This window comes from Scyliorhinus canicula, chromosome 6 (genome assembly GCF_902713615.1).
Source record: "Scyliorhinus canicula chromosome 6, sScyCan1.1, whole genome shotgun sequence".
Lineage (NCBI taxonomy): Eukaryota > Metazoa > Chordata > Chondrichthyes > Carcharhiniformes > Scyliorhinidae > Scyliorhinus > Scyliorhinus canicula.
The window spans coordinates 7,229,052-7,255,026 of record NC_052151.1 but is presented as its reverse complement, the minus strand read 5'-3'; the positions used below and the strand labels follow the sequence as shown (position 1 = coordinate 7,255,026).

Genomic DNA, 25,975 nt, shown 5'->3' with positions numbered 1-25,975 from the left:
AAAGCGCGGGCTTTTGTTTGGTTTCCCGCGCTGAGGGTGGATGGGGGCGGGGTCAGAGCTGAGAAGCGCGGGCTTTTTTCCCACGCGAGAGCGGGAGGGGGAAGAGGAGGGTCTGCTGATGGGCATGGGGGAGGAGAAGTAGCCCCACGGTGGGAGGGGTCGGAGGTGTGGCGGGAGTCGCCGGGGTCAGCAGACGTTAGCTGGCTCACGGGAGTACTATGGAGGGAGTAACGCGACTGGGAGGGGTCCTAGCCTGGGGGATGGGGGGGGGGGGGGGGAGGGGTACCGGGTTACTGCTGAAATAGCCAGGAAGGAGCTGGAGTATGCAGGAGGGGCCGGGGTGGGGGTTTGCCGCCGTGGGGAATGGGCCGAGCGGGGGGCGCTGGCCTGGGGCGGGCAGGGGATGGGTTATGGCTAGTCGGCAGGGGAGGGGGGCAGGGAGCCCTCTGATCCAGCTGATTACTTGGAATGTGAGGAGGCTGAATGGGCCGGTCAACGGGCCTGGGTGTTTACGCACCTGAAGGGGCTGAAAGCGGACGTGGCTGTGCTCCAGGAGACACACCTGAAGGTGCCGGACCAGGTTAGACTGAGGAAGGGATGGGTGGGCCAAGTGTTTCATTCAGGGCTGGATGCAAAGTATCGGGGGGGGGTGGCGATCCTGGTGGGAAAAAGGGTGTCGTTTGAGGCATCAAAGGTGGTGGCTGACAGTGGCGGGAGATATGTGATGGTGAGCGGCAAGCTGCAGGGGGAGCGGGTGGTGCTGGTGAATGTCTATGCCCTGAACTGGGATGATGCGGGTTTTATGCGGTGCACGTTGGGCCGCATTCCGGATTTGGAGACGGGGGGCCTGATATTGGGGGGAGACTTTAACACGGTGCTGGATCCCCCATTGGAAAGATCCATATCCAGGACGGGCAGGAGGCCCGCTGCGGCTAGGGTATTGAGGGGGTTTATGGACCAGATGGGAGGGGTGGATCCTTGGAGGTTCGCGAGGCCGAGGGCCAGGGAGTAATCATTTTTCTCCCACGTGCATAAGGCCTATTCCCGGATCGACTTTTTTGCTAGGGAGTATTCATTTTTCTCCCACGTGCATAAGGCCTATTCCCGGATCGACTTTTTTGTTCTGAGCAGGGGTCTGATTTCGAGGGTGGAAGATGCCAAGTATTCGGCCATAGTCATTTCGGATCATGCCCCACACTGGGTGGACCTTGAGCTGGGGGAGGAGAGGGACCAGCGCCCGCTCTGGCGCCTGGAGGTGGGGCTGCTGGCGGATGAGGAGGTCGGCGGGCGGGTTCGGGGGTGTATCAAGAGGTACTTAGAGGCCAATGATAATGGGGAGGTCCGAGTGGGGACGGTTTGGGAGGCATTGAAGGCGGTGATTAGAGGGGAGTTGATCTCTGTCCGAGCCCATAGGGAGAGGAGAGCGACGGCTTTTACACTATGTTTCATGTACATTGTTCATTGTGTTGTTGTTATACCTAATAATACCTCAATAAAATGTTTATTAAAAAAAAATAACTTAACAACCACGTACCAGCCTTTCCGAACAGGCGGCGGAATGTGGCGACTAGGGGCTTTTCCCAGTAACTTCACTTGAAGCCTACTTGTGACAATAAGCAATTTTTATTTCATTTCAACCAGCCAGGTGGAAATGGAATGGAACTCAATGCTAAGTGCTTGAGAAATACTTGGCATGCTCTAATACTTGTAGACATACACAGCAGTATTTCATCACATTAACAGTGCATTATCAGAGCCAACAACACTTACTGTTCATTAACACCTACAGTGTTAAAACAGAAAACGTGTTTACAATTTCTATTCAGAACAGCAGATTTTCACCAAATAAAACCATATTTCTCAGATTATAAGGATTACGTACATACAAAACAGCAGCAGATGTAGCCTATTCTGCCCCTTGAGGGAAGAAGAGTTTTCCTTATTTTCGCCTGTACATCGGGTCTATTCCCGGATTGACTTCTTTGTAGTGGGTAAGTCGCTACTCCCTGGGGTTGTGGGACTGGCTATTCGATTGTAATATCAGACCATGCGCCACACTACGTGGCTATGTGTTTGGAGACAGGCTGCGCTCAGTGACCCGTGCAGGTTGGATACAGCGTTGCTCACGTATAAAGGGGTTTGAGAGGGGATAGCTACTCTATTGGAATCTATGTGGAGTGGAAGAAGGAGGAGGTTTCACCTTTCCCGTTTTGGGAAGCACAGAAGGCAGTTAATTTTGATTAATGCTCAGAGATAAGTCTGGTAGGACGGAGAGGCAGCGGTTGGTGGATTCCATCCTCAAGTTGGGCCATCAATACTCTGTTGCCTCAATGGCAGAGCTGCTGGCAGAAAGGAAGAAGCTCCAGATGGAGTTTGAGTTAGTGTTGAAAGGGAAGGCGGTGAGCCAACTTTGTTGTGCGAGAGGGACATTTTACGACTATGAGTTCCGCTACAGAGAAGGTCAATGGGGTATTTGAGGCCTTTTACCAGGGGCTATACAAATCTAAACCTCCGTCGGAAGACTTGACTCTGGTCCAGTTTCTGGTTGGGTTTCCAGCGATAGACAGGAAAGAGTACAGGTGTTGGAGACACCGCTCAGGCTGGAGGAAATGATGAAATGTATTTGCTCCATGTAGTCAGGAATAGTTCTGGGCCCAGACGGATTCCCGGTGGAATTTTATAAACAGTTTGCGACCACATTGGGGCCGCATCTGTTGGACATATTTAATGAGTTCTACCCAGGCTGTTGCCGGCCATACTGACGCAGGCATTGATCTCCTTAATCTTAAAAAAGGGTCACCTTGGCCCATTTCTCTGTTGAATACTGATGCAAAACTGGTGGCTATGCTGATGACAACTCATTTGGAGAGGTGCCTGCCGGGGGTAATTTCGGAGGATCAGATGGGTTTTGTTAAAGATCGGCAGTTGTCGGCCAACATTAGGAGACTTTTGAAAGTGGCACTGCCAACTTCATCAGGGTCGATCTGGAGGTGATTATCTCCATGGATGCAGAAGAAATGTTTGACTGGGTGGAATGGGGGTACCTTTTTAAGCTACTGGGGGAGTTTGGTTTTATGCCCAAATTAATTTAGTGGATTAGGCTATTGCACAGAGCCCCTATTGTGAGCAAGTGACCGTACAAACGCATTAAGTTTGGGAGTATTTTCAGCTGTTTCGGGGCACAAGGCACGTATATTCACGTTCCCCATTACTGTTCACTTTGGCAATTGAGCCGTTGGCCATCATCACCAATTTGTGGGGGGGGGGGGGGGGGGTGCAATCACAGGACAGGTGGGGTGAGGTTGTGGGGATAGTTTTATTTAAAAATTGTATGTTTCTGCTTGACCGTTTTGTATGTTAGTAATTGAACATTTTCTGAATAAAAATATAGACGTTTTAAGTTTGAATAATTTACTCATGTAAGATTTTGATGTGGAAAGAAATGTCACACGTTTTCTAAATTTGTTTAAGGGATATGGGCATCACTGGCTGGGCCTGCATTTTAAGAGCCAACCACATTGCCATGGTTTGGAGTCACATGTAGACCAGACCAGGTAAGGACGGCAATTTACAGAGGTTAGCAATACCCACGTATGCGAGGCCTTTCCACCGGGTGCTCTAGTTTCCTTCTCGGTCCAAAGATGTGCAGGTTGGGTGGACTGACCATGGTAAATTGCCCCTTGGTATCCAGAGATATGCAAGTCAGGTTATGGGATTACGGGGATAGGGCGGGGTGGACACTCGTAAATAGGCAGGGTGCTCATTCGAAGGGTCAGTACAGACGCGATGGGTCGAATGGCCTCCTTCTACACTGTAGAGATTCTATGATTCTTCTATGAAGGACATTAGTGGACAAGATGGTTTTTAATGACAATCTGCAATGGTTTCATCGTAATCACTAGATTCTAATTGCAGGTTTTTATTGAATTGGTGAGATTCGAACCCAGCTCCCCCAGAGTAATATCCTGGGCCTCTGGACTACTAGTCCAACGACAAGACCACTACTCCACAACTTCCACTTAAGTCAGAAAGTTTTGACCTATGGTTGATTGGAAACTTGAATGCCAAAAGGGTCTCCTGCTTAATAAACAAAAATGTCATTCATGAGGGACATGTAAATTCCCAATACACAAATGGGCAATAGTGAAATAATGGGAACTAACCAGATCAATAACAAAATAGTAAACTAATCAGAGTGTGAGGTGTCATCCTACTGAAGGGTAAACTAATCAGTCACCCAGGATGGCACAAGGCTAGAAGGGGAGAAGAGGAGAAGTCCTGTGACTCTCAGCATACAACCAAGACAACAGACAGAGTATGGTCAACAAAAACAGGGCCCTAATAGAACATAGAACAGTACAGCACAGAACAGGCCCTTCGGCCCTCGATGTTGTGCCGAGCAATGATCACCCTACTTAAACCCACATAACCGTAACCCAACAATCCCCCCATTAACCTTACACTACGGGCAATTTAGCATGGCCAATCCACCTAACCCGCACATCTTTGGACTGTGGGAGGAAACCGGAGCACCCGGAGGAAACCCACGCACACACGGGGAGGACGTGCAGACTCCACACAGACAGTGACCCAGCCAGGAATCGAACCTGGGACCCTGGAGCTGTGAAGCATTGATGCTAACCACCATGCTACCGTGAAAATCAATCATGCTTTTCACTGTACCTTGGTACACGTGACAATACATAAATCCAATCCAGAGTTGGAAGAACAGACTCTGGCTACTGGCTAAGTGCTATTTTGTTGAACTACTTGGACGACTGTGCCACCGCGCCGCCCCAACCACTATGCCACCGTGCCACCCTGACCATTGCGCCACGCTGCCCTGGCCGCTGTGCCACCACACTGCCCTGACCACTGTGCCACTTCGACCACTGTGCCAGCATGCCCCCTTGACCACTGCGCCACCCAGGCCACTGTGCCAACGCACCACCCTGACCACTGTGCCACCACACCACCTGACCACTGTGTCAATGCACCACCCTGACCACTGTGCCACCGTGCTACCTGACAATGTGCCAACGCACCACCCTGACCACTGTGCCACCGTGCTACCTGACAATGTGCCACCGCCCATGGTTTAAAAAATAATTAAATGCTTGCATTTTCACCGATATCCACGATGAGACAATTTTGTCCGACATTGAGGTCTCCTCCTCACCCCGAAGTGCCTGTATTCCTGAGTCTAGGAACCATTATTTGTGTCCCGAGCACAGAAATCAAACTCACATTTGTCAAAATGCCTTTCCAAATGATTTGGCTGTCATATTTATGGAAATCTGTCGATATTCCAAGAGCGAACTGCATGGTACTCAACTTAACTAGAGCTGTTTCACGAGGGCAGTGCTACTCACAGGAATGTTCGATTTTACAATTCAGTAAATTGACATCACAAAATGTAAATGACTTTCATTTCAAGCATCCCTATCAGCCACTTCAAATAGAGCCTTGGTAGTTGATGAAATCATCATTAAGGTATTCTGCAAGAACCTCATGTTAACAGATAATTTACAGTTCTAACCCAAATATAAATCATCTATGAGAAAGATGGCTCAGCAAAAGAAAAATCATTATCAATCAGCATCAATCAGAATCCAATTCACAGTGATCAATGTGAAATTCAAATCAACAAGGCTAGAAATAGAATAATCAGTGGCTGAAGGAGTCTATTTGTCCAATAACTGTTCCAGCATTTGTACCTTTGTTAAATTGCTGTATTCTATATGACCCCCATTCAGGGGAGAGTGAGTCTGATATTACAGTGTTTTATATTACCCCCCGTTCAGGGGAGAGTGAGTCAGATATTACAGTGTTTTATATTACCCCCCGTTCAGGGGAGAGTGAGTCTGATATTACAGTGTTTTATATTATCCCCCGTTCAGGGGAGAGTGAGTCTGATATTACAGTGTTTTATATTACCCCCCGTTCAGGGGAGAGTGAGTCTGATATTACAGTGTTTTATATTACCCCCATTAAGGGGAGAGTGAGTCTGATATTACAGTGTTTTATATTACACCCCGTTCAGGGAAGAGGGAGTCTGATATTACAGTGTTTTATATTATCCCCATTGAGGGGAGAGTCAGTCGGATATGACAGTGTTGTATATTACCCCCCGTTCAAGGGAGAGGGAGTCTGATATTACAGTGTTTTATATTATCCCCCGTTCAGGGGAGAGTGAGTCGGATATTACAGTGTTTTATATTATCCCTGTTCAGAGGAGAGAGAGTGAGTCTGATATTACAGTGTTTTATATCATCCCCGTTCAGGGGAGAGTGAGTCTGATATTACAGTGTTTTATATTACCCCCGTTCAGGGGAGAGGGAGTCTGATATTACAGTGTTTTATATTATCCCCATTGAGGGGAGAGTGAGTCTGATATTACAGTGTTTTATATTACCCCCCGTTCAGGGGAGAGTGAGTCTGATATTACAGTGTTTTATATTACCCCCGTTCAGGGAAGAGGGAGTCAGATATTACAGTGTTTTATATTATCCCCATTGAGGGGAGAGTGAGTCTGATATTACAGTGTTTTATATTATCCCCATTGAGGGGAGAGTGAGTCAGATATTACAGTGTTTTATATTACCCCCATTAAGGGGAGAGTGAGTCTGATATTACAGTGTTTTATATTACACCCCGTTCAGGGAAGAGGGAGTCTGATATTACAGTGTTTTATATTACACCCCGTTCAGGGAAGAGGGAGTCTGATATTACAGTGTTTTATATTACCCCCATTAAGGGGAGAGTGAGTCTGATATTACAGTGTTTTATATTACCCCCATTGAGGGGAGAGTGAGTCTGATATTACAGTGTTTTATATTATCCCCATTGAGGGGAGAGTGAGTCTGATATTATAGTGTTTTATATTATCCCCGTTCAGGGGAGAGTGAGTCGGATATTACAGTGTTTTATATTATCCCCGTTGAGGGGAGAGTAAGTCTGATATTACAGTGTTTTATATTATCCCCGTTGAGGGGAGAGTGAGTCGGATATTACAGTGTTTTATATTACCCCCATTGAGGGGAGAGAGAGTCGGATATTACAGTGTTTTATATTATCCCCGTTCAGGTGAGAGTGAGTCTGATATTAGAGTGCTTTATATTATCCCCATTGAGGGGAGAGTGAGTCAGATATTACAGTGTTTTATATTATCCCCGTTGAGGGGAGAGTGAGTCTGATATTACAGTGTTTTATATTACACCCCGTTCAGGGAAGAGGGAGTCTGATATTACAGTGTTTTATATCATCCCCGTTCAGGGGAGAGTGAGTCTGATATTACAGTGTTTTATATTATCCCCGTTCAGGGAAGAGGGAGTCTGATATTACAGTGTTTTATATTATCCCCGTTGAGGGGAGAGTGAGTCGGATATTACAGTGTTTTATATTACCCCCATTGAGGGGAGAGAGAGTCGGATATTACAGTGTTTTATATTATCCCCGTTCAGGTGAGAGTGAGTCTGATATTAGAGTGCTTTATATTATCCCCATTGAGGGGAGAGTGAGTCGGATATTACAGTGTTTTATATTACCCCCCGTTCAGGGGAGAGTGAGTCTGATATTACAGTGTTTTATATTATCCCCATTGAGGGGAGAGTGAGTCGGATATTACAGTGTTTTATATTACCCCCCGTTCAGGGGAGAGTGAGTCTGATATTACAGTGTTTTATATTATCCCCGTTCAGGGGAGAGTGAGTCGGATATTACAGTGTTTTATATTACACCCCGTTCAGGGAAGAGGGAGTCTGATATTACAGTGTTTTATATTACACCCCGTTCAGGGAAGAGGGAGTCTGATATTACAGTGTTTTATATTACCCCCATTAAGGGGAGAGTGAGTCTGATATTACAGTGTTTTATATTACCCCCATTGAGGGGAGAGTGAGTCTGATATTACAGTGTTTTATATTATCCCCATTGAGGGGAGAGTGAGTCTGATATTATAGTGTTTTATATTACCCCCATTCAGGGGAGAGTGAGTCGGATATTACAGTGTTTTATATTATCCCCGTTGAGGGGAGAGTGAGTCTGATATTACAGTGTTTTATATTATCCCCGTTGAGGGGAGAGTGAGTCGGATATTACAGTGTTTTATATTACCCCCATTGAGGGGAGAGAGAGTCGGATATTACTGTGTTTTATATTATCCCCGTTCAGGTGAGAGCGAGTCTGATATTAGAGTGCTTTATATTATCCCCATTGAGGGGAGAGTGAGTCTGATATTACAGTGTTTTATATTATCCCCGTTCAGGGGAGAGTGAGTCGGATATTACAGTGTTTTATATTATCCCCATTGAGGGGAGAGTGAGTCGGATATTACAGTGTTTTATATTACCCCCCGTTCAGGGGAGAGTGAGTCTGATATTACAGTGTTTTATATTATCCCCGTTCAGGGGAGAGTGAGTCTGATATTACAGTGTTTTATATTATCCCCGTTCAGGGGAGAGTGAGTCGGATATTACAGTGTTTTATATTATCCCCGTTCAGGGAAGAGGGAGTCTGATATTACAGTGTTTTATATTATCCCCGTTGAGGGGAGAGTGAGTCTGATATTACAGTGTTTTATATTATCCCCGTTGAGGGGAGAGTGAGTCTGATATTACAGTGTTTTATATTATCCCCGTTCAGGGGAGAGTGAGTCTGATATTACAGTGTTTTATATTATTCCCATTGAGGGGAGAGCGAGTCTGATATTTCAATCAGCAGCACCTCTAATATTGCGTTTGATAAGGTTCCCCACGGTCGGCTATTGCAGAAAATACGGAGGCTGGGGATTGAGGGTGATTTAGAGATGTGGATCAGAAATTGGCTAGTTGAAAGAAGACAGAGGGTGGTGGTTGATGGCAAATGTTCAGAATGGAGTTCAGTTACGAGTGGCGTACCACAAGGATCTGTTCTGGGGCCGTTGCTGTTTGTCATTTTTATAAATGACCTAGAGGAGGGCACAGAAGGTTGGGTGAGCAAATTTGCACACGACACTAAAGACGGTGGAGTTGTAGACAGTGTGGAAGGATGTTGCAGGTTACAGAGGGACATAGATAAGCTGCAGAGCTGGGCTGAGAGTTGGCAAATGGAGTTTAATGTAGAGAAGTGTGAGGTGATTCACTTTGGAAAGAATAACAGGAATGCGGAATATTTGGCTAATGGTAAAATTCTTAGCAGTGTGGATGAGCAGAGGGATCTCGGTGTCCATGTACATAGATCCCTGAAAGTTGCCACCCAGGTTGATAGGGTTGTGAAGAAGGCCTATGGTGGGTTGGCCTTTATTGGTAGAGGGATTGAGTTCCGGAGCCATGAGGTCATGTTGCAGCTGTACAAAACTCTGGTACGGCCGCATTTGGAGTATTGCGTACAGTTCTGGTCGCCTCATTATAGGAAGGACGTGGAAGCTTTGGAACGGGTGCAGAGGAGATTTACCAGGATGTTGCCTGGTATGGAGGGAAATTCTTATGAGGAAAGGCTGATGGACTTGAGGTTGTTTTCGTTAGAGAGAAGAAGGTTAAGAGGTGACTTAATAGAGGCATACAAAATGATCAGAGGGTTAGATAGGGTGGACAGTGAGAGCCTTCTCCCGCGGATGGAGGTGGCTAGCACGAGGGGACATAGCCTTAAATTGAGGGGTAATAGATATAGGACAGACGTCAGAGGTAGGTTTTTTACGCAAAGAGTGGTGAGGCCGTGGAATGCCCTACCTGCAACAGTAGTGAACTCGCCAACATCGAGGGCATTTAAAAGTTTATTGGATAAGCATATGGATGATAATGGCATAGTGTAGGTTAGATGGCCTTTAGTTTTTGACTTCCCATGTCGGTGCAACATTGTGGGCCGAAGGGCCTGTACTGCGCTGTATCGTTCTATGTTCTATGTTCTAAACTAATAATATTAATACGTGCTCAAAAGCAGCATCACTCCTACCATTAAAAATTCAAAAAGGTAAGACTTAAGTGCTTTGTTGAATAAAATAACCTTTAATTATAATAAACACATATATATGAGAAATATAAAAGTTACAAATTAGGTTTTTTAGTGTTTGTACCTACACCAAAACAGTCAACTTTCTGCATTTAATTCTTCAACAAAATAAGACTATTTCTCAGGAGTTCTATTAAATGGGTCCCATGGTTGCGAAAGCTGAGAATATATATACACATGAGACACACAAATATAAAACCAAATGAAAAATGACTCCCAGTTTTTTCCATTTTGTCCCATTGGGAGGAAGAGACGCCCATTAGAAAATGCAATTTCTGTAGCAAATGTAATAAAGAGCACCATGACAGAACAGAACAAAGCGGAGCGGCCTGCCTCCTGAGGGCCGGTATGTTCTAAAACAGTAACAACAAACTCTTGTGGTGCAGGTTGTGTGCATAGATCTGATGGAGAAACATTAACAGAATACTCTTGCCTCGTAAAATAATTGTGCTGAGGTCAGCATTAATATTGGAGGACAATTACTGCACCAAGTTCAATGAGAAACCATTCCAGTGCGACAGGAGGTAAGATATACAGCACTGCAGGCTTAGGACAGTCTGTATTTTAATGTCAGACACATGTAGATGCCCCTAGGCGTGTAATCAATAGGGAATTTCAAACACCATCTGAGAGCACAACTTTCAGTAATGCTGTAAACAAATAACAATTAAACAAAACACTTCCTTCAAACAATTCCCTGGAGAAGGAACCAGTTTCAGCCCCAGAGGGTACTAACCTTTAAACTCCATCAATATTTGACTGCACAGACCAACCTGGGAGAGATGAAACATTTCCTTTAACCAGTTACTCATTCTCAAACGTTTTTTTTTAATTCTCCTGGAAACAAATGCCCATGCCATAGAAACATTCCCTGCTGTAAGTTTCAGGCAGAGTAAATAGACATTGAATATATACTCTTCAATTACCACATCTACTGACACAGCCTAGAGCCACTGACAAAGCCAATGGAAAGCTTAAAAGACAATTGGAAAGTTAATGAAGGACTCGTACTCACTAGAGACGTAATCCAGAGTCTAAACAATGTATTTTTACTATCTTGTCAAATACTCTCCCCTCCTTATAGCCTCTACATAATCGCTCTGCCCAGATGTCAGAATAATCGAAAGACACATTATCCACTCGAGTTTAGAAGACTAAGAGGCAACTTGATCGAAACCTAAGGCCGGAGGTGTATTGACAGAGTGGGTGTGGAGACGATATTTCCTCTTGTGGGTGAAAGTTCTGGGGAAACTGAAAGGTCTGAAGGTGGATAAGTCACCTGGACTGGATGGACTACACCCCAGGGTCCTAAAAGAGATAGCTGAGGAGATTGAGGAGGCACTGGTGATGATCTTTCAGGAATCACTGGATTCACGGAGGTCCCAGAGGACTGGAAAGTGGCTAATGTAACACCGTTGTTTAAGAAGGGAAGGAGGCAGAAGATGAGAAATTATAGGCCAGTTAGCCTGACTTCAGTCATTGGTAAGATTTTAGAGTCTGTTCTTAAAGGTGAGATTGCGGAGTACTTGGGAGTGCATGGTAAAATAGGACTGAGTCAGCACGGCTTTGTCAAAGGGAAGTCATGTCTGACAAATCTGTTAGAGTTCTTTGAGGAGGTAACAAGCAAGTTAGACAAAGGAGAACCAGTGGATGTGATGTATTTAGATTTCCAAAAGGTGCCACATAGGAGACTGGTAAATAAGTTAAGAGCCCATGGTGTTAAGGGTAAGATCTGAATAATAATAATCTTTATTGTCACAAGTCGGCTTACATTAACACTGCAATGAAGTTACTATGAAAAGCCCCTAATCGCCACATTCCAGCGCTTGTGGTGTTACGGGCAAGATCCTGGCATGGATAGAGGATTGGCTGACTGTCAGAAGGCAGATAGTGGGGATAAAGGGGTCTTTTTCAGGATGGCAGCCAGTGAGTGTATGCCTCAGGGGTCTGTGCTGGGACCACAACTTTTCACAATATACATTAATGATCTGGAAGAAGGAACTGAAGGCACTGTTGCTAAGTTTGCAGATGATACAAATATCTGTAGAGGGACAGGTAGTATTGAGGAAGCAGGGGGGGCTGCAGAAGGACTTGGACAGGATAGGAGAGTGGGCAAAGAGGCAGATGGAATATAATGTGGATAAGTGTGAGGTTAAGCACTTTAGAAGGAGGAATTTAGGCATAGACTATTTCTTAAATGGGGAAATGCTTAGGAAATCAGAAGCACAAAGGGACTTGGGAGTCCTTGTTCATGATTCTCTTAAGGTTAACGTGCAGGTTCAGTTGGCAGTTAGGAAGGCAAATGCAATGTTAGCATTCATGTCAAGAGGGTGAGATTACAAGAGCAGGGATGTACTTCTGAGGCTGTATAAGGCTCTGGTCAGACCGCATTTGGAGTATTTTGAACAATTTTGGGCCCCGTATCTAAGGAAGGATGTGCTGGCCTTGGGAAGGGCCCAGAGGAGGTTCATAAGAATAATCCCTGGAATGAAGAGCTTGCCGTATGAGGAACGATTGAAAACTCTGGGTCTATACTTGTTGGAGTTTAGAAGGATGAGGGGGGATCTTATTGAAACTTACAGGATACTGCGAGGCCTGGATGGAGTGGATGTGGAGAGGATGTTTCCACTTGTCGGAAAAACTAGAACCAGAAGACACCATCTCAGACTAAAGGGACGATCTTTTAAAATAGAGATGTGGAGGAATTTCTTCAGCTAGAGGGTGATGAATCCATTGAAGGCTGTGGAGGTCAAATTATTGAGTGTCTTTAAGACAAAGATAGATAGGTTCTTGATTAATAAGGGGATCAGGGGTTATGGGGAGAAGGCAGGAGAGGGGGGGGGGGATGAGAAAAATATCAGCCATGATTGAATGGTGGAGCAAACTCGATGGCCGAGTGACCTATTTCTGCTCCTATGTCTTATGATCGAATCGCGAACTAGGGGTCACAGTTTGACCCCTTAGTTTTAAACATTTACTTTTAAACCTTTTTATTTTTAAACCCTTAAATGAGTGACCCTTATTTTTACTCATTTAAGACAGAAAGGAGGAGAATGATTCCTCGGAGGATAGTGAGTCTCCGGAACTCTCTTCCTCAAAAGGCGGCGGAATCTTTGAATATTTTGAAGGTTGAGCTAAATAGATTCTTGATCGGCAAGGAGGTGAAAGGTTATCGGGGGCCAGCAGGCATGTGGAGTTGAGGTCACAATGAGACCAGCCTAGAATCTTAGGGCAGCACGGTAGCATGGTGGTTAGCATAAATGCTTCACAGCTCCAGGGTCCCAGGTTCGATTCCCGGCTGGGTCACTGTCTGTGTGGAGTCTGCACGTCCTCTCCGTGTGTGCGTGGGTTTCCTCCGGGTGCTCCGGTTTCCTCCCACAGTCCAAAGATGCGCGGGTTAGGTGGATTGGCCATGCTAAATTGCCCGTAGTGTCCTTAAAAGTAAGGTTAAGGGGGGGTGGGGTTGTTGGGTTACGGGTATAGGGTGGATACGTGGGTTTGAGTAGGGTGATCATTGCTCGGCACAACATCGAGGGCCGAAGGGCCTGTTCTGTGCTGTACTGTTCTATGTTCTAATCTTATTGAATGGCGGAGCAGGCTCGAGGGGCCGAGGGGCCTCCTCCTGCTCCTAATTCATATGTTCAGATTCAGATGTTTCGCCTACATAGTCAATGACTTGGAAATGCAGCAAATGGAATAATATTCACCTGCTTAACACTGCGCTTTCAACACAAAGCTGCCCTTACAGGACATTACTCTGATAACTGGCTAGGACACATTCAGCAGTATTAAATCAAACCAAGCACAGCTACCTCGCAGAATTCAAACCACATTCACATTGCAAACTTTACGCAAACTACAATCTCAACAGGAAGCTCTCAAACCCAAAGAACCAGGCTCTTACACGGTGTTAAACACACAGGATGAGCTGGGAACATTATCGGCCATCCCTTCCTCCAAGGTATGGGAGGATAGGAGCAGAACCACCATTAATAATAATAATAATAATGATAATAATAATAAAGTAAACAATATTCTTCCAGCAGGAATTTTGCTGCATTTAACTTACATTGCAGCTTTAATGAATCACCAATGTTTTCAAACTGCACGTAAACAACTGTATAATTCAGTCATCTCACCACTCACAAAGCAGCTGTATTTGTTAAAATCGAGCTGTCTCCAGTTGCTTAAAGCTCAGATTTTGATTGTTGGCACCATGCCATAATGTTGATTTAAATGAATTCCTGAGACAGAAATACGGTACAGAAATCTTGATGCTGCTCTCATCACAGGGATGTCACAACATTCGATAAAGGCAGTTGTCTGCCAATAAAGTGAAAATAAAATGAGAAGATGTTGGGTAAATCGGTGATTTTTGCAAGTCACTCAATTAACCAAATGGGAAGAAATCAGTGACTCAAATCAAATAATAGCTTGGCAGTACAGAGCTGGAGTATTGCTGCAAAACTAGACATGCTGTCAAAGCTTTTTGGCTGGCACTCATCAGGATAGATTCTCAAGAATACCACATCTTAAAGGGAATATATACCAAAATAAAAACAGAAAATGCTGGAAAAGGGGCTGGCTTAGCACAGTCAGGGGCTGGCTTAGCACAGTGGGCTAAACAGCTGGCTTGTAATGCAGAACAAGGCAACAGCGCAGGTTCAATTCCTGTATTGGCCTCCCCGAACAGTCGCCGGAATGTGGCGACTAGGGGTTTTCACAGTAACTTAATTGAAGCCTACTTGTGACAATAAGCGATTAATATTATTATTATTAAAAACTCAGCAGGTCTGGCAGCATCTGTGGACAGAGACACAGTTCATGTTTCGGATCTAAATGATCCCATAACAGAATTCTCATCCGACACCCGAAAAGAAGCTATTTCTCTGCCTTGCTGCTAGCTCCAACAACTTATAAATACCATCTAACACTCATCTAAGATCCTCCACATCTTCCCATCCCTCTGACCCCATTCTTTAAATTTGTCTCCTGTACCGAGGTACAGCGAAAAGTATTTTTCTGCGTACAGTCCAGGCAGATCGTTCCATACATGAAAAAACATAGTACATCCATAAATATACAATGTAAATACATAGACATAGGATGAGCATACGGAGTGTAGTACAACTCAGTAGAGATGTGTGAAGAGATAATTTCAGTCCTGAAGAGGGTCATTCAGGAGTCTGGTAACAGCAGGGAAGAAGCTGTTTTTGAATGCGTTAGTGCGTATTCTCAGACCTTTGTATCTCTTGCCCAATTGAAGAAGTTGGAAGAGAGAATAACTCGACTGGGAGGAGTCTTTGATTATGCTGCCCACTTTCCCAAGGCAGCGGGAGGTGTAAACAGAGTCAATGGATGGGAGGCAGGTTTGTGTGATGGACTGGGCGGTATTCATGACTCTCTGTCGTTTCTTATGGTCTTGGGCTGAGCAGTTACCATACCAGGCTGTGATGCAGCTAGATAGGATTCTTTCTATGGTAAAAATTGGTAAGATTCAGTGTGGACATTCCGAATTTCCTTAGTTTCCTGAGAAAGTATGGGCGCTGTTGTACTTTCTTGGTCATAGTGTCAACGTGGGTGGACCAGGAAAGATTGTTGGTGATGTGCACACCCAGAATTTGAAGCTATCAACCATCTCCGCCTTGGCCCTGTTGATGCAGATAGGGGTGTGTATGACTTTACGTCCTGAAGTCAGTGACCAGCTCTTTAGTTTTGCTGGCATTGAGGGAGAGATTGTTGTCGTTACACCACTCCACTAGGTTCTCTATCTCCCTCCTGTATTCTGACTCATCATTGTTTGAGATCTGACCCACTACATTTGTGTTGTCAGCAAACCTGTAGATGGAGTTGGAGCGAAATTTTGCCATGCAGTCGTGTGTGTACAGGGAGTATAGCAGGGGGCTAAGCATGCAGCTTTGCGGGGCCCTACCGTGGAGGAGATGTTGTTGTTTATACTTACTGATTGTGGTCTGTGGGTCAAGAAGTCGAGAATCTAGTTGCAGAGGGAGGAACCAAGTCCTAGGTTTTGGAGCTTTGATATGAGCTTGGCTGGGATTATGATGTTGAAGGTTGACTGTTGTTAACGAATAGGAATCTGACGTAGAAGTCCTTGTTGTCGAGATGTTCCAGAGATGAGTATAGGGCCAGGGAGTTGAAGTCTGCTGTGGACCGGTTGCAGCGGTATGTAAATTGCAGTGGATCTCGGCATTCTCGAAGCATGGAGTTCATGTGTCTCGTGACCAACCTGTTGAAGCACTTCATAACGATCGATGTCAAGGCCACCGCACGGCAGCGTTTGAGGCACATCTTCCTATCCCAGTTCTTATCAAGTATGCACCATACCCTCTGACCTTGCCATCTCTAATGCCGAACGTTTTGTACTTTGCTTCATCCCTTTATACCGTCACCTTAATGAAATTCGGTATCATCTCCATACTCACTCTGTGTCCCCCTTCCCCTTTTTACTTGCCTCCAGTCTTCTCCCTCTATCGGACACCTTCCTCTGGCCTCTTTCCTGCTTTTGATCTCTTCATTGAGAACTGTCTGCACCACCTCAATTTCTCTGCTCCTCTCACTCACTCCAACCTGTCTCCTTCAGAACTCGCTGCAGTCTGGTCTCTCTCAAGTCCAACCTTGACTTGGTCATCATACCTGCCGACAAGGGAGGTTTCTCGTCTGGGGTACTGGCCATTACCTCATGGAATCGGAGTGTCAACTCTGAGACTTTCTCCTACCTCCCCTTCACCACAACCCCACCAGCGAACATCAAACCAAGTTTCCAGGATTGTCACTGACCTCACTGCCTCTGGGGATCTTTCCTCCACAGCTTCCAAAAAAGATGCTGCCAGACCTGCTGAGTTCATCCAGCATTTTCTGCTTTTATTTCAGACTTCAAGCATCTGCAATGTATAGTGCATGAGAGCGCTGAAAAGGTGTTGCCATGGGAAATGCACGAGGAAAACTAACGAATTCAAACCAGACAGATCAACTATGGCAGGTCAAGGTATTGCCATGAAGAATGCTATCATGTCCCCCAGGGCCTGTGGAATTCATTGCCGCGGAGTGCAGTGGAGGCCGGGACGCTAAATGGCTTCAAGGCAGAGATAGATAAATTCTTGATGTCGCGAGGAATTAAGGGCTACGGGGAGAATGCTGGTAGGTGGAGTTGAAATGCCCATCAGCCATGATTGAATGGCGGAGTGGACTCGATGGGCCGAATAGCCTTCCTTCCACTCCTATGTCTTATGGTCTTATAACACAAGTGATATTCCCCATTATCAGGATAAAGCCCAAATAACATTCGTCCTATCACACAAATGTGTAATGTGTAGTACGAGTTTCAGTATATCCAAACTGATGGATTGTAGAAAACAGGATCATAACTTCACAATAAAATACTGACAGTACTCAACCAGCCTGTAGTGTCCAACATGCGATTCGCCTCCACTCTCCCCTTGTCCCAAACACATCCCCTCACTCCTTGCCCATCTCGCTGCCCCTTGCCACCCATGTCCCTCTCCCCATCACCACTCCTTCTGCACCCCCACCCAACGCTACCCTCTTCCTCGCCTGCCCCTCTGCCACTCCCTCCTCAGCCCCCCCGCTCCCCAAACTCCCCTCTTTCACGCCTCCCCAGACACCTCCTCCTCTCCCTTGCCCCCTCTTCCTCCTCCTTGACCGCTCCTCCCTACCTCCTTTCTCCCCTACTCCCTCTCCTCCACCCCTTCCTCCCCATACCCTCTCCTCTACCCCCTTCCTCTCCTCCACCCCCCCACCACCCCCCTTCCACCCTACCCCCTCTCCTCCCCAAACCCTCTCCTCCCTTACCACCTCTACACCACCCCCTTCCTCCCTTACCCCCTCTTCCTCCATCCCCTCTCCTCCCTTACCCCCTCTTCCTCCCTTACCCCCTCTTCTCCCTTACCCCCTCTTCCTCCCTTACCCCCTCTTCCTCCCTTACCCCCTCTTCCTCCCTTACCCCCACTCCTCTCCTCTCCCCCCCCCCCCCCCCCCCCCAGATATTTATACTTTGTTATTTTACAATTTCTCTCCTTTTACTCCGGCTCTGCCCCAAAAACAAGTTCAGCCGCTGCCTTACCAGCCGCTGCTCGACTGCCCGGGAATGGACCCCGTGGCCAGACTGCCCGGGACTGGACCCCAGGGCCAGACTGCCCTCTCTCAGGCCCGGCTCCCTCTGCACTCCAATTCCAATGGCCCAGAGCCGGGATACCTCTCTCTCTGTTCTGGTTTCTCTCTCTCTCTCACACACTCTCTCTCTCTCACTCACACACACACACTCTCTCTCTCTCTCCCTCTCTCTCTCTCTCTCTCTCTCTCACACACACACACACACTCTCTCTCTCTCTCTCTCACACACACACTCTCTCTCTCTCTCTCTCACTCACACACACACACTCTCTCTCTCTCTCTCTCTCTCACACACACACACTCTCTCTCACTCACACACACTCTCTCTCACTCACTCACACACACACACACTCTCTCTCTCTCACTCTCTCTCTCTCTCTCTCTCTCACACACACACTCTCTCTCTCTCTCTCTCTCTCTCTCTCACACACTCTCTCTCTCTCACACACACTCTTTCTTTCACACTGTTTCTCACTCTTACACTCAATCTCTGTTCCTCTCTTCCTCCCTCTCTCTCTCACACTCACTTTCCCATTCCCCTCTCCTTCTCTCACTCTCTCTTTCTTTCTTTCTTTCTTTCTTTCTTACTTACTTACTCTCACACTCTCTCTCTCTCTCTCTCTCTCTCTCTCTCCTTCACTCTTCTCTCTCACATTCTCTCACTCCTCTCTCTGACTTCCAGCCGCCATTTCACCGCGGGGCACTCTGGGTATTTCCCTGACGACAGCCGGGAGCTCGGTGACATCACAGGGAATCCTGGCCCATTGACGTCAGCCCCAGGATCCCAATGTTCCCCAATTATCCCAAATGTTTCTAATATTTCCCGATGTTTCCTAATATTTCACAATATTTCTCAACGTTTCCCAAATGTTTCCCAATATTTCCCCCATGTTTCCCAATGTTCCCCACATATTTCACAATATTTCCAAATTTTTCCCAAAGTTTCCCACTTTCCAAATTTTCCTAATATGTCCCCATGGTTTGTAATGTTTCCCAATGTTTCCTAATATTTCTGACATGTTCCCCAATATTCCTTCCCCAATATTTCCCAATGGTTCCCCCATAATTTCCCAATGTTTCCCACTATTTCCCACATCTTTCCTCTATGTTGCCCAATATTTCCCAATGTTTCCCAACGTTTCCCACTGTTCCTAAAGTTTCTGAATATATCCCCATATATTTCACAATACTTCGCAATATTTCCTACACGTTTCCCAATGTTTCCAAATGTTTCCCACATGTTCCCCAATGTTCCCTAATGTTTCCCCATATTCCCCATATTGGCAATCAGTAGCTAGTGGTATCCCTCAGGGATCCGTGTTGGGCCCACAATTGTTCACAATTTACATATATGATTTGGAGTTGGGGACCAAGGGCAATGTGTCCAAATTTGCAGATGACACTAAGCTAAGTGGTAAAGTGAAAAGCGCAGAGGATACTGGAAGTCTGCAGAGGGATTTGGATAGGTTACGTGAATGGGCTAGGGTCTGGCAGATGGAATACAATGTTGACAAATGTGAGGTTATCCATTTTGGTAGGAATAACAGCAAACGGGATTATTATTTAAACAATAAAATATTAAAGCATGCCGCTGTGCAGAGAGACCTGGGTGTGCTAGTGCATGAGTCACAGAAGGTTGGTTTACAGGTGCAACAGGTGATTAAGAAGGCAAATGGAATTTTGTCCTTCATTGCTAGAGGGATGGAGTTTAAGACTAGGGAGGTTATGTTGCAATTGTATAGGGTGTTAGTGAGGCCACACCTGGAGTATTGTGTTCAGTGTTGGTCTCCTTACTTGAGAAAGGACATACTGGCACTGGAGGGTGTGCAGAGGAGATTCACTAGGTTAATCCCAGAGCTGAAGGGGTTGGATTATGAGGAGAGGTTGAGTAGACTGGGACTGTACTCGTTGGAATTTAGAAGGATGAGGGGGGATCTTATAGAAACATTTAAAATTATGAAGGGAATAGATAGGATAGATGCGGGCAGGTTGTTTCCACTGGCGGGTGAAAGCAGAACTAGGGGACATAGCCTCAAAATAAGGGGAAGTAGATTTAGGACTGAGTTTAGGAGGAACTTCTTCACCCAAAGGGTTGTGAATCTATGGAATTCCTTGCCCAGTGAAGCAGTTGAGGCTCCTTCATTACATGTTTTTAAGGTAAAGATAGATAGTTTTTTGAAGAATAAAGGGATTAAGGGTTATGGTGTTCGGGCCGGAAAGTGGAGCTGAGTCCACAAAAGATCAGCCATTGAATGGCGGAGCAGGCTCGAGGGGCCAGATGGCCTACTCCTGCTCCTAGTTCTTATGTTCTTATTCCCCGATGTTTCCTAATGTTTCCCAATGTTTTCCCCCATATTCCCCAATGGTTCCCATATGTTTCCCAATGTCTCCCAATATTCCCACTTTTTTCACAAATAATTTCCCACATGTTTCCCAATGTTTACTAATATTTTCCCCATGTTTCCCAATGATTCCCAATGTTTCCTAATGTTTTGCACATGTTTCCCAATGTTCCCAAATGTTTTCCACAATTTCCCACATTTCCCAATGTTTACCAATATTTCCCATGTTTCCCAATGATTTCCAATGTTTCCTGATGTTCCCCAATGTTTCCCAATGTGTTCCAACGTTCCCAAATTTTTCCCAATGTTCCTAATGTTTCCCATTGTTCCCAAATGTTCCCCACATGTGTCCCAATGTTTCCCACATGTTTCTGAATGTTTCCCCCATTGAGTCATAGAATCTACAGCACGGAGACAGGCCCTTCGGCCCAAACTGGTCCATGCCAATCAAAAAGCCCATTGAAGCTAACCCCATTTGCCCACTGTGGTGAACGTATTGCAGTAACCATTCACCATATATGTAACTGTACCACACTGTTGCCCATGACGACTCCACCTATGGACCATTGCACGATATTACATGGAATGTATCATGTTGGTGCCTTTGTGGGCTCCGCCCCTGGCTCCTCCCCTTGAGGGGAGGTATAAAGAACAGTAGCCCTGTAGGCGGCTCTCAGTAGCAGAGCAGTCGCAGGCAGGCACTGTTCTAGTCGATTAAAGCCACAGTTTACATCTACTCTCTTTCGCGTGAATTGATGGTCACATCAATTTAATCGACTACAACACCACTGTAGAATCTGCCCTCAAACCTGACCGACTGGAACTTGACCCACAGCCCTCGGAGGCCAAAGGAATTTTTTCGCACTGGCTCCGCTGTTCCGAGGCCTACCTCGCCACCTCCTCCTCACCTTCTGTTTCCAACAATCAGAAGCTGAGCCTCCTCCACCCCCAGGTGAGCCATCGAATCTCTGTGCAACTCGAGGAAGCTTCCACCTACGCAGACGCCCTTGCGATGCTGAAGCACCTATATGTAAGACCCGTGAATGAGGTGTACGCGCGGCATCTCTTCACTACTAGCCGCCAACGCCCCGGGGAATCGCTGGAAGAGTACCTTCGCGACCTCAAAGTCCTTGCGCGAAGTTGCAACTACCAGGCTGTTACGGCCACTCAACATATGGACCTCGCAGTCTGGAACACCTACGTGGCTGGAGTCAGGTACAACCACATGAGACAGTGCCTACTCGAGAAGGTTGCTCTGGACCTGGAACAGACAGTAAAGCTAGCCTCCTCCCTAGAAGTAGCGTTCCAAAGCCTCAACGCGTTCCCGTCTAATCACGCGATCCCCTCGTGGACCCCCGACCAAAGAGTATCCCAGGCCTGTGCCGCGTGGCTGCCCGCCCAACATGGGGGGCTACCCTGCTATTTCTGAGGCCAGCATCAGCACCTTGGGCAGCGCTGCCCGGCCCGGAACGTGAACTGCAGCGACTGCGGGAAAAAAGGACATTATGCTGAGGTTTGCCTGGCCAGGTCCAAACCCTCAAAATCGTAGGCCTGACCCTCAGACACAGGCCCCAAGATCCAGCCGTCTAGCAGCTTGCCTGCCGGCTCCGCTCCCAGACGTGTCATCGGCCTCGTGCTGTCCGTGGGGGCAGCCATCTCCAAGCCCGCACAACATGTGCAACTCATGGGGGCCGCCATCTTAGCCATCCTCGCCCATGCGGCCCGCCATGTGCAACTCATGGGGGCCGCCATCTTAGCCATCCTCGCCCATGCGGCCCGCCATGTGTGACTCGTGGGGGCCGCCATCTTGGACGCCATCTTCCTCGCCGCCCGACACGTGCGACCGACGGGGGCCGCCATCTTGGCCGCCATCTGCAACGCCACCCGACATGTGCGACCGACGGGGGCAGCCATCTTGGGACCGCCCCAGCACCTCCAACCACGCCAGCGACCCGCAACTCAGCGCGGTCACCCTGGACCAGTCACGACCCAAACACCTCCGGAGCTCCATGATGACCGTCTGGGTAAATGGACACGAAACACCTTGCCTGTTCAACTCCGGAAGCACGGAGAGCTTTATTCATCCAGACAGGGTGAGACGCTGCTCACTCCCAATCTTCCCAGCGCACCAAACCATCTCCCTCGCCTCCGGGTCGCACTCGGTGCAGGTCCGAGGGTGCCCTACCGCAACCATAGCAATACAGGGCGCCGAGTACGCTGATTTTAAATTGTATCTACTCCCCGACCTCTGCGCTCATCTCTTGTTGGGACTGGATTTCCAGTGTAACATCAAGAGCCTAACTCTGAAATTCGGCGGGCCCCTACCTCCACACACCGTATGTAGCCTCGTGACACTAAAAGTCAACCCTCCCCTGCTCTTCGCAAATCTCACCACCGACTGGAAGCCAGTTGCCACCAGAAGCAGGCGGTATAGCATTCAGGACAGGACTTTTATCAGGTCCGAGGTCCAGCAACCCTTGCGGGAGGGAATCATCGAGGCTAGCAATAGCCCCTGGAGAGCTCAGGTGGTAGTCGTCAGGACCGGGGAAAGGAACTGGATGGTTAGAGATTACAGCCAAACCATAAACCGGTACACACACCTTGATGCGTATCCCCTTCCCCGGATCGCAGACGTGGTAAACCAGATCGCACACTACCGAGTGTTCTCCACAGTGGATCTGAAGTCTGCGTACCACCAGCTCCCAATCCGCCCGGAGGACCGCTAGTACACGGCTTTTGAGGCAGACGGCCGCCTCTTCCACTTCCTCCGGGTCCCCTCCGGCGTCACAAACGGGGTCTCAGTCTTTCAAAGAACCATGGACTGAATGGTGGACCAGTACGGGCTGCGGGCCACATTTCCGTACTTGGACAACGTCACCATCTGTGGCCATGATCAGCAGGACCACGATGCCAACCTCCACAGATTTCTCCAAACCGCCCAAACCCTTAACCTCATTTACAACAAGGAGAAATCCGTTTTCCGCATAACCAGACTAGCCACCCTCGGCTACGTCGTGGAAAATGGGGTTCTAGGAACGGACCCCGACCGTATGCGCCCCCTCCTGCAACTCCCCCTCCCCCACTGCCCCAAGGCCCTGAAGACGTGCTTCAGGTTCTTTTCCTATTATGCCCAGTGGGTCCCCAACTATGCGGACAAAGCCCACCCACTAATCAAGGCCACCATCTTCCCACTGACGGCCGAGGCCCGTCAGGCCTTCAGCTGCATCAAAGCGGACGTCGCCAAAGCCGCAATGCGCGCGATGGACGAGTCCATCCCCTTCCAGGTGGAGAGCGACGCGTCAGGGGTCGCCCTCGCCGCTAGGCAGGCCGGTTGCATTTTTTTTACACACTCTCTGAAATTCGGCACTTCTCGGTCAAAAAAGCCCAAGCCATTGTGGAAGCCGTACGGCACTGGAGACACTACCTCGCTGGTAGGAGGTTTACCCTCGTCACCGACCAACGATCGGTAGCCTTTATGTTCGATAATATGCAGCGGGGCAAAATCAAGAATGATAAGATCTTGAAGTGGAGGATCGAACTCTCCACCTGTAATTACGAGATAGTATATCGTCCTGGGAAGCCCCCAGGACGAGCCCCTAGATGCCCTGTCCCGCGGCACATGCGCCAGCGCGCAAGATGACCAACTCCAGGCTATCCACGATGACCTCTGCCACCCAGGGGTCACCTGGCTTCTCCACTACATCAAGGCCCGCAACCTGCCCTACTCCACCGAGGAGGTCAGAGCCATGACAAGGGACTGCCCGATCTGCGCGGAGTGCAAGCCGCACTTCTATCGACCGGATAAGGCCCACCTGGTAAAGGCATCCCGGCCCTTTGAGCTCCTCAGTATCTATTTCAAATGGCCCCTCCCCTCCACCAACCACAACACATATTTCCTCAACATCATCGACGAGTTCTCCCGCTTCCCCTTTGCAATCCCCTTGCCCCGACATGACCGTGGCCACCGTCATTAAAGCCCTACACAGTGTCTTCACCCTGTTTGGTTTCCCCACGTACGTTCAGTGACCGGGGCTCGTCATTCATGAGCGACAAACTGCGTCAGTACCTGCTCAGCAAAGGCATCGCCTTGAGCAGGACTACCAGTTATAACCCCGGGGAAACGGGCAGGTGGAGAGGGAGAACGTGGCGGTCTGGAAGACCGTCCTCCTGTCCCTACGGTCTAGGAATCTCCCGGTTTCCCACTGGCAGGAGGTCCTCCCCGACGCACTCCACTAGATTAGGTCCCTCCTTTGCACGGCCACATACGAGACCCGTCATGACTGCCTGTTTGTTTTCCCCAGGAAATCCACCTCTGGGGCCTCGATTCCATCCTGGCTGAAGACACCGGGGCCCGTCCTGAAACACATCAGGAGCCATACGTCCGACCCCTAGTCGAGAGAGTCCAGCTCCTCCACACCAACCCCCAGTATGCATACGTAGAACACCCCGACGGCCGACAGGATACGTTTCCCTCCGGGACTTAGCGCCTGCAGGTTCCACTACCACCACCATCCCAACTTACCCCGCCCAACCTACGCTGACCAGCGCCCCCGCCCCTATATGGCACCCGCACCCCTCCCACCCCCCCCATTTCCCCTTCACCGACCCACAGGAACGAAGCTCCAGAAGACACGCTCCCGGAGTCCACGTCTGTACCCGCACCGGCAACGTTACTACCCATGCCCACACGGACGAATTCGACACCCGGGCCAGCTGCGATACCAGAGCTTCGACAATCACAGTGCACGATCCGGGCGCCGGACAGGCTGAACCTGTGAACTCATCACTCCCGCCGGACTTCATTTTTTTAACAGGGGGTGAATGTGGTGAACGTATTGCAGTAACCATTCACCATATATGTAACTGTACCACGCTGTTGCCCATGACGGCTCCACCTATGGACCATTGTAAGGTATTACCTGTGATGTATCATATTGGGGCCTGTATGGGCTCCGCCCCGGCTCCTCCCTTGAGAGGAGGTATAAAGAATAGTAGCCCTGTAGGCGGCTCTCAGTAGCAGAGCAGTCGCAGGCAAGCACTGTTCTAGTCAATTAAAGCCACAGTTTACATCTATTCTTTGTTTCACGTGAATTGATGGTCGCATCACCCGCATTTGGCCCATATCCCTCTCAACCTTTCCTATCCAAGTATCTGTCCAAATGCCTTTTAAATGTTGTCAATATCCCTGCCTCAACCACCTTCTCCAGCAGCTCATTCCACATTCCTACCACCCTCTGTGTAAATGGTTGCTCCTCAGGTTCCCATTAATTATTACCCTCTTAATTTAAATGCCTGCCCTCTGGTTCTCGATTTCCCAACCCTGGGAAAAAGATTGAGTGCATTCACCCTATCTATGCCTCTCATGATGTTTCCCACATTCCCCAATACTCCCCAATGTTTACCACGTTTCCCACGTTCCCAATGTTTCCCCATACTTCCCAATATTTCCTACAAGTTTCCCAATGTTTCCAAATGTTTCCTAATGTTTCTCACAT

At 47.8% G+C, this 25,975-nt stretch overlaps 1 protein-coding gene across 1 annotated transcript in view; it reads right to left on the bottom strand.

Moving 5' to 3' along the window:
- The window catches only part of LOC119966922, a 234,150-nt gene extending 215,841 nt beyond the window's left edge, over nt 1-18,309 (bottom strand). The window contains 1 exon segment of the mRNA XM_038798880.1: nt 18,089-18,309. The gene's annotated coding sequence lies outside the window, so the exon portion shown is untranslated.
- Between the last annotated feature and the right edge of the window lie 7,666 nt (nt 18,310-25,975).